General features: G+C 37.1%; 1 protein-coding gene across 2 annotated transcripts in view; it reads left to right on the top strand.

Annotated features, from left to right (window-relative positions):
* The window catches only part of TENM2 (teneurin transmembrane protein 2), a 926,033-nt gene that overhangs the window by 41,024 nt on the left and 872,464 nt on the right, over positions 1 to 12,545 (top strand). The gene's annotated exons all lie outside the window — the stretch shown is intronic.

Below are 12,545 nucleotides of genomic sequence, written 5' to 3'. Positions count from 1 at the left end.
CTCTCTGCTCCGCGGGAAGCCTGCTTCTCCCTCTCCCACTCCCCTTGCTTGTTTTCCCTCTCTCACTGTGTGTCTCTCTCTGTCAAATAAATAAATAAAATCTTTAAAAAGAAATTTTAAAAAATCAAGGAGCTTTAGAAAATCTTTGTGAAGGTAAACCTTCAAGGCTTAATAATCCGGTGGTTTCCTTGGCTTTGCTCTATAAGGTAGCAATGTTGGAGAAAATAGTTTCAATCTAGTTAAAATAAAGTCATTAAGTCAGTGGTACGGTCTGCCTTATCTACAGCTGATGAGTTGATGTATATACATATTTTATAACAAAATACATAACATTAAAAAATATCTGAATTAGAGCTCTGCTAATAATTACAGCTTATATTTATTGAGTGCATACTACGTCCCTACTATGTTAAGTGCTTTTATGAATTGTTTTATGTATTACTTCACTAAAACCTGTAATATAGAATGTTTTAATTATCCCCATTTGGCAATAAGAAAACTAAGCTGAAGATAGGCTAAGTAGTTTGCAAAAGTTCACATGGTTAGAAAAGAATGGAGTTGGCTATGGAAAACAGTACGGAGGTTCCTCAGAATTAAAAATAGAATTACCATATTGTCCAATAATTCTACTAGTGAGTATTTACCCAGAGAATATGAAAACACTAATTTGAAAAGATATACAGACCCCTATGTTTACTGAAGCATTATTTTCAGTAACCAAAATATGGAAGCAACCCAAGCGTCCATCTACAGATGAATGGATAAAGAAGATATGGTGTATATATACAAGGGAGTATTACTCAGACATAAAAAAGAATGGAATCTTGCCATTTGCAACAACATGGATGGATCTAGAGGGTATAATACTAAGTGAAATAAGTCAGAGAAAGACAAATACCATATGATTTAACTCATATGTCAAATTTAAGGAACAAATCAAATGAACAAAATAAAAAAAAGAGAAAAACAGACTCTTAACTATAAAGAACAAACTGGTGGTTACCAGAGGGGAGACAGGTGGTGGGGGTGGGGTGGGAGGGAATCATTGAAACAGGTGAAGGGGATTAAGAGAACACCTGTGATGAGCACAGGGTGATGTATGAAAGTGTTGAGTCACTCTATTAAATACCTGAAATTAATATTACAGTGGATGTTAACTATACTGAAATTAAATAAATAAACAAAAAAAAAGGAGTTAAGTTCTAGCCCAAGAAGTCTAATTCTGGCCACATGATCTTACCCAAACTTAAAACAACAACTGACCTTAAGCAGATCCGTGGTCACCATCTGGATTCAACTGACAGTGGAGCTTTCTTAAAATTCCTTAAAGGTACTTGATGACCTTTATAATATGCCTTCAATGTTAATATTAAAAGTCTGTCTTTTGAAAATAAAATCATTGATGTCCAGATGCATTTAACGGTATAAAATTATTAAGTAGCATATGCATGAACCCCCATCCCTTTCTCTGAAAATTGGAGTTAAGTGGTACTTCTTCGATTTGGCCAAACAAGCAACGCACTTCCTATTCCAGGAATTCCCCTTCAATAATGCATCCTCCTCTCCTTCTTTTCCTTCCCTCCCTTTTCTTTCTTTTTCTTCTTCGCTTCTTTTTTTTTATTCCTTTCTTCCATCGTGTTTATAATTTCTTTCAGACCTGTAACTCTCTGTTAACATGCTAAAGGTACGTTTCATCTTAACAGTCAGGGTTCCCCTTATCCTACAGTCTTTGGTTTACAGGTCATGTTATTTGCAGTGGCAATCTCTGCTGGGATCTTAAAAAGACACTGAATTGAGGCTCTGATTTGCAAGCATTTTGCAATTGTCACCAAAGCCATATTTGCCTTTTGAAATCAGAATTTGTGGAGGGCTGGGAGATTTTAAATCTAATAGGAGAGAAAGGTGACAAAATCCATTGTTGAATAGAAATTCAGCTCATGGGTGTTGCCATGTTGGAGCCTTTCAGGTTACTGTGAGCAGGGCTTGCCTATTTTAACTTGGTTGGCTAGCAACCTCTGCTCTGTGTCACCAGTTTTATGAGCATGCCCACTCCCTCCTACCTCCCTCACTCCTACTGCTTCATTCTGCATACAACATAAGAAAGTCTGGTTTATCCCAGAGATTCAAGCCTTAGTGCAACAGATGAGACCAATTGCTTTAACCCCTTTAAAGATGAGGGAACCGAAGCCAGAAGAGTGGTTTGTTAAGGGTAATAGAGCTGCTTAGAGATTCAGCCATGCCTCAAATTCTCCTCTTCCAGATTCCAGCCCAGCTATTTCCCCCATATTATCACAACACAGCAAACTAGTCAAACTATTATTAGTTGCTAGTGTCATGCCAATGGTGATTGACAACAAAGGCTCAGATCCTATGTATCTGTCTAAGGGGCCAAATAACACATAAGCCTCAATGCGAGTGAGGTATGAGCTCTGTGCCATGTTCTGTGTTCAGTATCACACTGAATCAATTCAGCAACATTACCGGGAATCTATCACGATCCCTTCACCTTCGTAAATGAAGAAACGAAGGCTTATCAGGCGAAGTAACTTCCTGAGATTCACAAGTGATGGAGTTTGCTTGTACGTCCCTGTCTTACTGATGCCAACCTCTGTGAAGCGCTGCCCCCTGAAGCGTGTTCAAGCCATTTCTCCCCGCTCCCAAACCGGAATATGTGTAAACATGTATTTGCCCCCAGAACAATCTCTCCACGCTCTCATCTGATGTCAATCCTTTTGATTTCTCCTTTTTTTTTTTTTTTTTTTTTTTGTCAGGGTGGGGACCTAGCATCTAGAGTAGGTGCAGTAATTTATAGTTGCTCTGTTTTTGCTAGCTGTGGTAGCCAGCTGGTCTGGACCATCCCTACTTGGGAGAGCTGCTTGGAGTGTGTGTCAAGTTTAGCCTTTGATTAAGAGCATGAAAAGGCATCTCTGGTCCCTGGCTTTTTTTTTTCTGCTTTTGTTCTTGCCCACAGGAGTGGTAGAGATGGAGAATGAAGAGGTTCGGTAGGCTGGCTGTGAAGAAAGTTGAGGAAAGCTCCTTTATTACCTAAGGAATATAAATCACATGTCAGAAGTTTGCAAAGGGAAATCTGGACAGAACTGTAAAGACTTCCAAGGGCCCCTTATATTCTTTCTAATCAGTGATTACAAAGCATAGTCCAGCAAACTCAAATGCTAGTATACCTAAACTTCCTGTGTTACTTTTTTAAAAGATTTATCCATTTATTTTAGACAGAGAGAGAGCAGGGGGACAGGCAGAGGGAGAGGGAGACAGAATCTCAAGCAGACTCCATGCTGAGCACAGAGCTCGATGTGGGGCTTGATCTCAAGGCCCTGAGATCACGACCTGAGCTGAAACCAAGAGTTAACCTACTGTGCCACCCAGGGACCCCTAAACTTCCTTGTGTTATAATACCATGTATAACAGAATAGAGACAGGAAATATAAAAGCAAGTAAGCTGACAACCTGTTTCCCTTTGATGATTAAGAAAAAAAATTAAGCATTATGAACATAAGTATCCTTTGTTAAGTACCCAACATTTTCGGGCAGAAACAATTTATAATTTGACACTTTCACCCAATCATTCAAGTATATTGTAGCTACATAATACAGTGAGAGATGTTTTCAGCTCACTTAGAATTCAAAAATAAAATGAACAGACACATTAACAGGTAAATTATAATTAAGAGGAATAAGTGTCATAATAAAGGTAGCCATAAAGTGATTTGAGAATCTAAAGGAGGAGATAATTGGTGCTAAAGATTTTGGCCAAGATTTTTCAGAGCAGTTGACATGTGGGTGAGTCTTGGAGAATGAGTAGTCATCATCCATATGGGAATGGGGGCAATGAAAACTTCAAGGCAGAGGATGCCCATTGTGTAAAGAATCAATGTTACAAAATAATGTGGAGAGTTTTTTCACCATGGTGGGGTGACATCAGAAAGTGGCAATGAGGAAGGAAACTAAGTGTTAGCCTTGGGAATATAAAAGGTTGAGTTATAAAAGGTTCACAACAAAATATGACCAATTTGAAATGTCAGTCTCAGTATGTGTTAGGATGTTTTATCATAAATCAAGATTAATCTTCTGTTTACCCTTATAAATAATAAAGACTTTGCAAATAATGTTAAACAAGACTAGATGAAATCGAAATGCTGTTCCAAAATTATCTTGGATCTGGATATTTTTCATAAAAATGTTAAAGCATAAAGTGAAATTTTGTGCTTTCTCAGTAGACTACCAAATCTGTTGGTAGTTAAAACATCTACATCGTTACAAAGATTAATACATTTTTATTTAGTATTGTATCTCTAATATATGCCCACTGTGCTTATTCTGTGAGCTACAGCAGAGCATTACAAAGTTTGTTTTTGTTTGCTTCTCCTGTTTCCCTCCTGTAGGACTAAGGGTTTTCTATTCGTTTGTTTGCTTGCTTTACTGTTTTGTTTTACCTTTTTTTTTTTTTCCTTGCAGAACTAAGTTTGCTGTATCAGCCTTAACAGTGGAAAGTCTCAGGGACATAAAACAACACATGTTTATTTCTAACTCACACTGTTTGTCCATTGTGGGTTGACTAGGGTCTTTGTTCCTCATTGTCCTCACTCAGACATATAGCGGATAAAGACCTGACCATCTGGAACACTGCAGGTTGCAGAGGCAGGAAAAACAAAACATATGGAGAATCATGCCCTCTTTCTTATTAAAGACGCTCACTGAAATTGACAAATGCCACCCTTGCTGACATTTCATTGGCTACAATATATCATGTGGCTTTTCCTATTTTTAAGGGAGATTTGGGCAGTACAATCTTAACCATATACCTTGAAGGAAGAGAACCCCAATTGTATAGGAGCCACTCTAAGTTGCCTGCATAATATATTAGTCAGCGTGGGCTGCCATAAAAAAATAACATAGATTGTGTAGCTTAAACAACAGCAATTTATTTTCTTGTGCTCTGGAGACCAGAAGCTATGATCAAGGTTCCAGCAGAGTTGGGTTCTGGTTAAGAGCTTTTCCAGCTTGCTAACAGCTACCTTCTTGCTGTATTTTGCATGGCAGAGAGAGACCACTGGTGTCTCCTCCTCTTCGTCTAAAGGCACCAGTTCTATTGGACCAGGACTACACCTTTATGACCTCAACCTTAATCATCTCCTTCAAGACCCTGTCTCCAATTTAAGCACATGAAGGGTCCAGGCTTAAACATATGAATTGGGGGGGGGGGGGGGACACAGTTCAGTCCACAACATATAATATATTTTTTATCAAGTTTGATTGAATATAAACTTTGAGAATGACACTATCAAAATTATTGGGTGCATATAAAAGGTGGGTTGGTGCTTCCATGGCATAAGCCATATTGACAAATTATTAAACTATGTACTTTAAAAATTGTGAGTAAATACTGTCAAGATTGATATCCTAAAATATGCCTGTATAGGCTTTTAAAAATTTTTTTTCAACAAAATTCCAAAAAAGACAAGTCAGAAGGACGTAGAAATGGGAACTTGCACAACTGTCACTTCTCATCTCTCCTCCCTTCCCTCTCCGATTGCAGAATGGAGGCAGTTCTGCTGACATGCTATAGATTCTTATTCAGTACGAGGCCATCCCTGAAGATCCTGTCAGCGAGCTTCCTGGGTCTCTGCTATTCCTGTTTGGGTCTAACTTTAGATTAGTGGTAGGTGTGTACTGTTTCCTCATGATCAGTTCATGGCAAGCTCGCCTGTGAGTTGTTCTAGTTCAATTGTGTGCTTTATTTTTTCCTTCCCTCATTATGTTTTAAAATTAGAAAACAGGATTTTATTTTATTTTAGGTCAATATTTTAACTATTAGTGATTGGCTTGTCCTAAAGGTAAATTATTTTTCTTCTGTTGCTCCTGATGAAGTATTTTTTAGGGTCCCCTCCCCAAAAATGCCAGGATATCACTAGGTGTATGTATTTAATATGTTTAAACTGAATCATCTATCATCTAATCAACTATTCAACAAAGAACAAATTTAACAGCTTTTTTTTTAATTTATTTTTTGTTATTGTTTCTTAATTTTTCTGTGAACATTTCAGTCATCTGGTTATTCCTATGCTGTTAAATGATTCATATGAAGGCAGTACATGATTTTTGATGAAGTACTTCTCATTTTGGGTGATTGAAGAAACCTTCTGTCTTAAATTTCATGAAGGAGTAATTGTGTGTCTATGTGTTATTATTTAAGATGACATGCAGATCTCTTATTGTTAACCAAAGGTTGGCTCCTGTGTTTGGAGGCTAAGTAAGGAGACATAATTTGGCTAAGTTAGCTGTGGTTTAAAAAAAGAAGAAGAAGAAGAAGAAGAAGAAGAAGAAGAAGAAGAAGAAGAAGAAGAAGAAGAAGAAGAAGAAGAAGAAGAAGAAACAAAGTAAAACTTATATTTCACCAAATAGTTTCTCGACTTCATTTCCCTAAAGACTGATAAATTTCCCCTTTTCTATCACTTTTTTTTTTTCTTTTTCTGGATGGGATAAAGTTGTAGAACACATTTGGATGAAAAATTTTAAACTTTTTTATTTTAAAAGTATTTAAAATTTTAAAGTGTTTTATTTTACAGATTTATTACAAAGATAGTACAGAGAGTTTCTGTATACCCCAATTTTCTCTATTATCAACATCTTGCAATAGTATGGTACATTTGTTACAATTAATGGAACAATACTGATACATTGTTATTAACTAAAGTTCATATTTAGTTAAAATTTTCTCCATTTTTCCCCTAATGTCCTTTTTCTGGTCCAGGATCCTATGCAAAAATACCATACCACATCTAGTCATTGTATCTTCTTTACCTTCTCTTGGGTGTGACAGTTTCTTAGACTTTCCTTGTTTTTGATGACCTTGGCAGTATTGGGGAGTTTTGGTCAGGTGTTTTATAGAATGGCCCTCAGTTGGGATTTGTCTGATACTTTTCTCCTGATCAGAGCGTTATAATGTCTTTTTGAAGGAGGGCTACCGAGGTAAAAGTGCCATTCTCATCATCTTATATCCAGAGTACATTCTATCAACATGACTTATCACTATTGATATTAACCCTGATCATCATTTTACTGAGTTAGTGTTTTTCAAAGTTCTCCACCGTCAAGTTGCTGTTTTTATCTTCCTTTCTGTAATGCATTTTTTAGAAGTCATCACTACACACAAATTTCTTTTAAAGTGTTTAGAAGAAAGTTACTTACACTTCAGGACTGAGGAGTTATATTCCACTTCATTGAGTGCAGAGTATCCACATAAATGATTTGAAATTCTTCTGCATGAAAGAGTTGTTGTCCTTTGTATTTATTTATTTATTCAACTTTTCATTTACATCAATACAGACTTGGGGGTATTTATTTTATACTTTGGGTTATAAGCCAGTACTACTTGATTTATTCTGCTGACGAAATTGTTCCATTTTGGCCACTGGGAGTTCTTTTTAGTTGACTTTTGGGTCCCTGGGATATACACCGATCATTGTGGGTTTTTATTTTGTTTTGAGCACTTTCTCACTTTCCGAAGTTACAGATTTAACTCCAGGCTTTTGTATATTTTCTGTTCCAGTATTAGAATCAGTCATTTCTTCAAAGAGACTACTTTTTTGGTTTGTTTCCTTGTTTCTTTGAGAAGAGTATTAGAAACCAAGATCTAGGTATGATTTGATGTCTTCAATTCCTGTTTTAATTTAGCTTTAATATTGGCTGGCCATTGAGAGCTTGATGTTTCTCCCACACAATATGGAAATGTCATATTTTGTTTCATTCTCATTTATGTACTCTATAAATTTTAGATTTTGTTTTCAGATGTTTGCCTTTACCTACTAGGACCTCTAGAACCAGATTGATTTAACTATAGCAAAGTTGTGCTTTTGCTGTAGTTCAAGAGAGCATAGCTTTCTTCTCCACTCTACCCAGGTATGAGGAAAATATCAGAAATCGAACTAGAATTGATAACTAAATGCATTTATTGAATTTTTAAAAAGGAATTAATAAAAGGAATTTGTTCCTTAATATGATCATTATTAATTAAATTAATTGTCTGAGATAATTATATTTTGGTTTCATTTTTCTTAAACCCTAAGTTACACTGATCTGCCTTTTGTGTAAGAAATATCATGTTGCAGAAGGCATGGGAGGGCAGTATGACTGAGGCAAAAAATACTTATCATAACAATTCCTGTCATCATAAAATTTATTAATTTTAGACCTGAAAGGAATCTTAAAAACTATTCTTTAACTGAATCATCTTAATATTGAGTAAAATGGCTTATGTAAACTCATCCATTTAGGTAGCTGCAAAACTAGAACCAGAATTCAAGTGTCCCAGGATACAGATTCTATCCAGAATAGAAAAAAAAAAAAGCAATTACTTCAAGAACTTATACATATATATGTGTGTAATTGCAGAGAGAAGAAACTCATTTGGTAAGGTATTTTGGTGGCTGAGGGCATGACCATCTGAATTACATTTGCTATGTTTGCCTTTAAGACTTACTGGGTAGAATCAAGAAATTTTGAAAAGAAATTCATCTCAGCTTGGAACTCAAATGTACAAGGGGACATTCATTATTGTTAATTAGTTATTCCTTTATTTAAAGGAAAATAAAATATATAGCTTTTGATGATTCACCAAGAATATATCCCTTTGAGTGGCACTAAAAATGAAACTGAAGATTTCCTAAAGAAACAATTAATATGATTGTGTTGCCTTTACCCTTCCTGGCAATTGGCCAGGAACTTTGGATCTCATAACTCAGGTTCTCATTCCTTCCTATTCCCTCTTGCTGATTCTTGGGATTGGTGATGAGGAAAAACGTCATGGAAGGCAGGGCACAGCAGAAACTTGGAGAGGATTAAGATGCCATGTCTGTTCTTTAATTTCTTGGAACAACAATCCTCAATCCCTGAGCTACCAGACAGAAAAGGAGCATTGCAGACGAGAAGTGGGTAAATGATGCCCATTCTGAGCTTCCGAGATCAGGCTTTTACAAGTCTCCTTTGTCCCCCTGCTGTCCAGGCCATGAGACAGAAGGACAGGAAATGATGTCTCCTTTGAGGGGAAGAGCGAATTTCAGCTTTCTTCAGCATTTTCCTGCTATGTTGCTGATCAGCATTTTACAAAGGACACAGAGACTCGGTTCCTAAAAGCTGTTTCTCGTGGCTTTAGAGTCAGTTTTTCAAAAGCAGGCATCACTGAGAGTTCCACAAGGTGAGCAGAGAGTCATCCTGCAGGGTCTCAGGTGCTGGAGTCACTACTACGCGAGAAGGCGGTGTTCCCCAGGCCCACCCTCCATTTAGGCTTCAGGGGCAAGCACGTGCACTTCAGCCTGCGGCCCAGGACCCCGGAGCACATGGCTTTCATTGTTAGGGGACAGAAGTGTAGTCCAAGTGTCAACTCACCTTCAATCATTTACCACTTATGTATCAGTTATGTTGGGTTTGGAGACCATGAACATATGCAGTTAAAAGAAAACTGGAATTAAAATGAGAGAATTTGTGTACCTTTAGTTTCAGGTTTTTTTTTTTTTTTTTAATTATTATTTGCTAAAGATTTGAAATGGCTTCTTTAGTATGAGAGTGAATCCTTAAAGAGAGAGATTCATACAGACATTGCCTTTGGTAGAAATAAATAAGGTTTTCCAGTGGCCTCTAAACTTTTTTTTGATGTTACTTTTAAAAATTGATATAAGCCGCAGTACTGGAAAGGAGCTAATATTCCTGATTTCTTTAAAAACTAAATTTGGACAAACCAAAAGAGGGTGAATTATAGAATCTCAGCATAGGAGAGAATGTTATTTGGCAATCCACTGACCCTATTGAATTTTTGTTTTTGTTTTTGTTTTGTTTTGAAAAGGAATTTTTTTTCTTCTTCTCTCTGATTAGCTCTGATCATTTAATTCAGCTGAACAAAACATAGTAAAAAAACAATCAATAAAAGATAGCATAACATGAGTTTTACCAAATATCTCATTCTTAAATAGATTCTTCCAAAATAATACAATAGTAAATGTGGCCCAAGGAAATGTTTTATGGAATTTTGTCAGAAGTGGAACAGAAAGATCTGTCCTATTGTCAAGGGACTTCTATCCAAGTCTGCCCATCCATCCATCCTCCCTCCCTTCCTCCCTTCTTTCCATCCTTCCTTCCTTCCTTCTTTCTTTCCATCCTTCCTTCCTTCCTCCCTTCCTTCCTTCCTTCCTTCCTTCCTTCCTTCCTTCCTTCTTTCTTTCCTTCCTTCTTTGATCCATCCATCTATCCATCCATCCATTTACATTTACGTATGGAAAACCTTCAGTCTATATACCCAGCACTGTTGTGGGTGCTGAAAAACACAGAAGTCAGTTAGACAAAATACTCCCTTTGTGGGGCTTAGATTCTAGTCATCAGCTCCCATGCATACGATGCTGTAGGATTATGGTAGATTGAAACACTGAGCCCTACATGAAAGAATCCACCGCAGTACTCACGATACATTTCCTAATGTCCTCTTGAGAACATTTGAGAAGAGAGGAAAGGTTATCTCATCCCAAACTCTAGTAGCAGACAAAGAAATTTCCCCATCTGCCTTTTAAACTTTTTAACAGACCGGGGGTTTATTATTCAGGAATAACTCAATTATGCTGGTCCTGCTTAGAGTTTGGGGAAAATTGTTCAAATCACATGGGAAGTGGTTCTTTGGAAGCCCCAGTAACATGAAAAAAAAACAAAACAAAACAAAAAAAAAAACCCCAAACCAGGAGATTTACAATCCGAAGCCAGACTTAATAATACATAACAAATTGCAGCTCTTTTGGGGAATCTCCCTAGGTACCATTCCTAGGGATTCCAAGTGTTTAATTGAAATTTCTTTGGGGACAGTAGTAATCATTCACTTAAGCATTATATTTATATTTGTGCATGAAGGAAGGAAGTCAAAGAGCTAATAGACCAAGTGAGCAGAATGGCTGCTTTTCAGCTGCAGGCCATGACGAGCTGGCAATTCTCGGAGGAGCACTTATCCCGGAGACAGCTTGCTTACATTGTCCTCCGGGGACTGGCGGAGGAGGACAGAGATGTGACTGACAGCTGTTTCTTCCTGGACTGAGACAGAATGCACGATCCCAGTGCAGCCTGTTTGATCAAACTATTTTCAGTCTAGAGGATTTAAACACCTCAAGATAGAAAAATATTCTGGTATAGATTTATTCTTAGAAAGGCTATTCTTTTTACCCTCACGGTTAGCTTGGTGTTTTACTCCCAGGAGAGCTGTGCCTTCATGATTTTCAAAGAAAAGTTAATGAGTAACTATTATTCTAGGAATATTTTAGCCGCTAACATTTGTGATGGAATCAAAATAAAAGTCATGCTGTTACAATAACTCTGTTTCTTTGCATAGTCAGAGATCCTACCTCCTTTCGATTCATATGAGAATAGTAGATTAGCTTCAAATAGTTCTTTCCACGTTCTGTAAATCTCAAGTGTTGACTCTATTGTTGTTTTCTGGGCTTTGCAGGTGCAATTTTCACCTACATGCATAGAAATACTTGCATGCAACTGGTTTAATTTTTTAACAGCTTTATTAAGGTATAATTTATAAATCACAAATGCTCCCCTTTCACGTGTCCAGTTGCATGAATTTTAGTAAATTAACAGAGTTGTGCACCCGTCATCACAATACAACTTCAGAACATTTCTATCCTCCCCAAGGGATTTCTCGGGCTCATTTGCTCTCAGCTCCAGTCCCAGGTAGCACTGGTTTAGTTGTAACCTACTTTGTTATAAGGGTTTATGTTCATCACCTGAATGTCTAGGTTTAGTTTCCTTGGATGTGGACATTAGTCTGTATTTTTTAATACAGATAGATGTTCAGATTAAAATATTCCTTATTTTATAAATGAGGAAATAGAAGTTTAGAGAAGCCGGGAAAATGACCCCAGATCCCAGAGCGACAAAGCTGGAGGATTTGAACTTCATTTAGTCTGATTCCAAAGCCCTTACACTGGGTTGCATGATCATTCTTAGTTTGAGAGTGAGCTGGTTGTGCATCTTAACAGAAGTTGGAGATGAATCAAAGATGATTCTTGTTATTCTTGGGGATGTGTATATCACTTTGCTTTTCTCTCAATTCTCTTATTATTTTCATTACTATATATACATATATACCATATATGTACATATTATATATATATACACACACATTTATACACTAGCATCTCTCTTTTTTTAAAGTTTTAATCTATTTATTTAAGAGAGAAAGCACACAAGAAGGGGCAGCGGGAAGGAGAGAAGCAGGCTCCCCGCTGAGCAGGGAGCCTGATGTGGGGCTCGAGCCCAGGACCCTGGGATCATGACCTGAGCCAAAGGCAGACGCTTAACTGACTGAGCCACCCAGGCGCCCGCATATCTCTTTTTTTATTTGGGGTTGCATTGGGGTTTGATGTCTGACAATTTTCTGATGCTAACTTATGTAATCATTATCTTCCTTCCTGTTAAAAAATTATGCTAAAGATTCTGCTATTATCTCTTTTCTCATATGTATGAAAACATCTCATAAAAACATTTGT

The sequence above is a fragment of the Mirounga angustirostris genome, unplaced genomic scaffold (genome assembly GCF_029215605.1).
Source record: "Mirounga angustirostris isolate CCGP_5_RB_7025 unplaced genomic scaffold, mMirAng1.0.hap1 SCAF_7, whole genome shotgun sequence".
Classification (NCBI taxonomy): domain Eukaryota; kingdom Metazoa; phylum Chordata; class Mammalia; order Carnivora; family Phocidae; genus Mirounga; species Mirounga angustirostris.
This window is presented reverse-complemented; position numbering and strand designations above follow the sequence as displayed.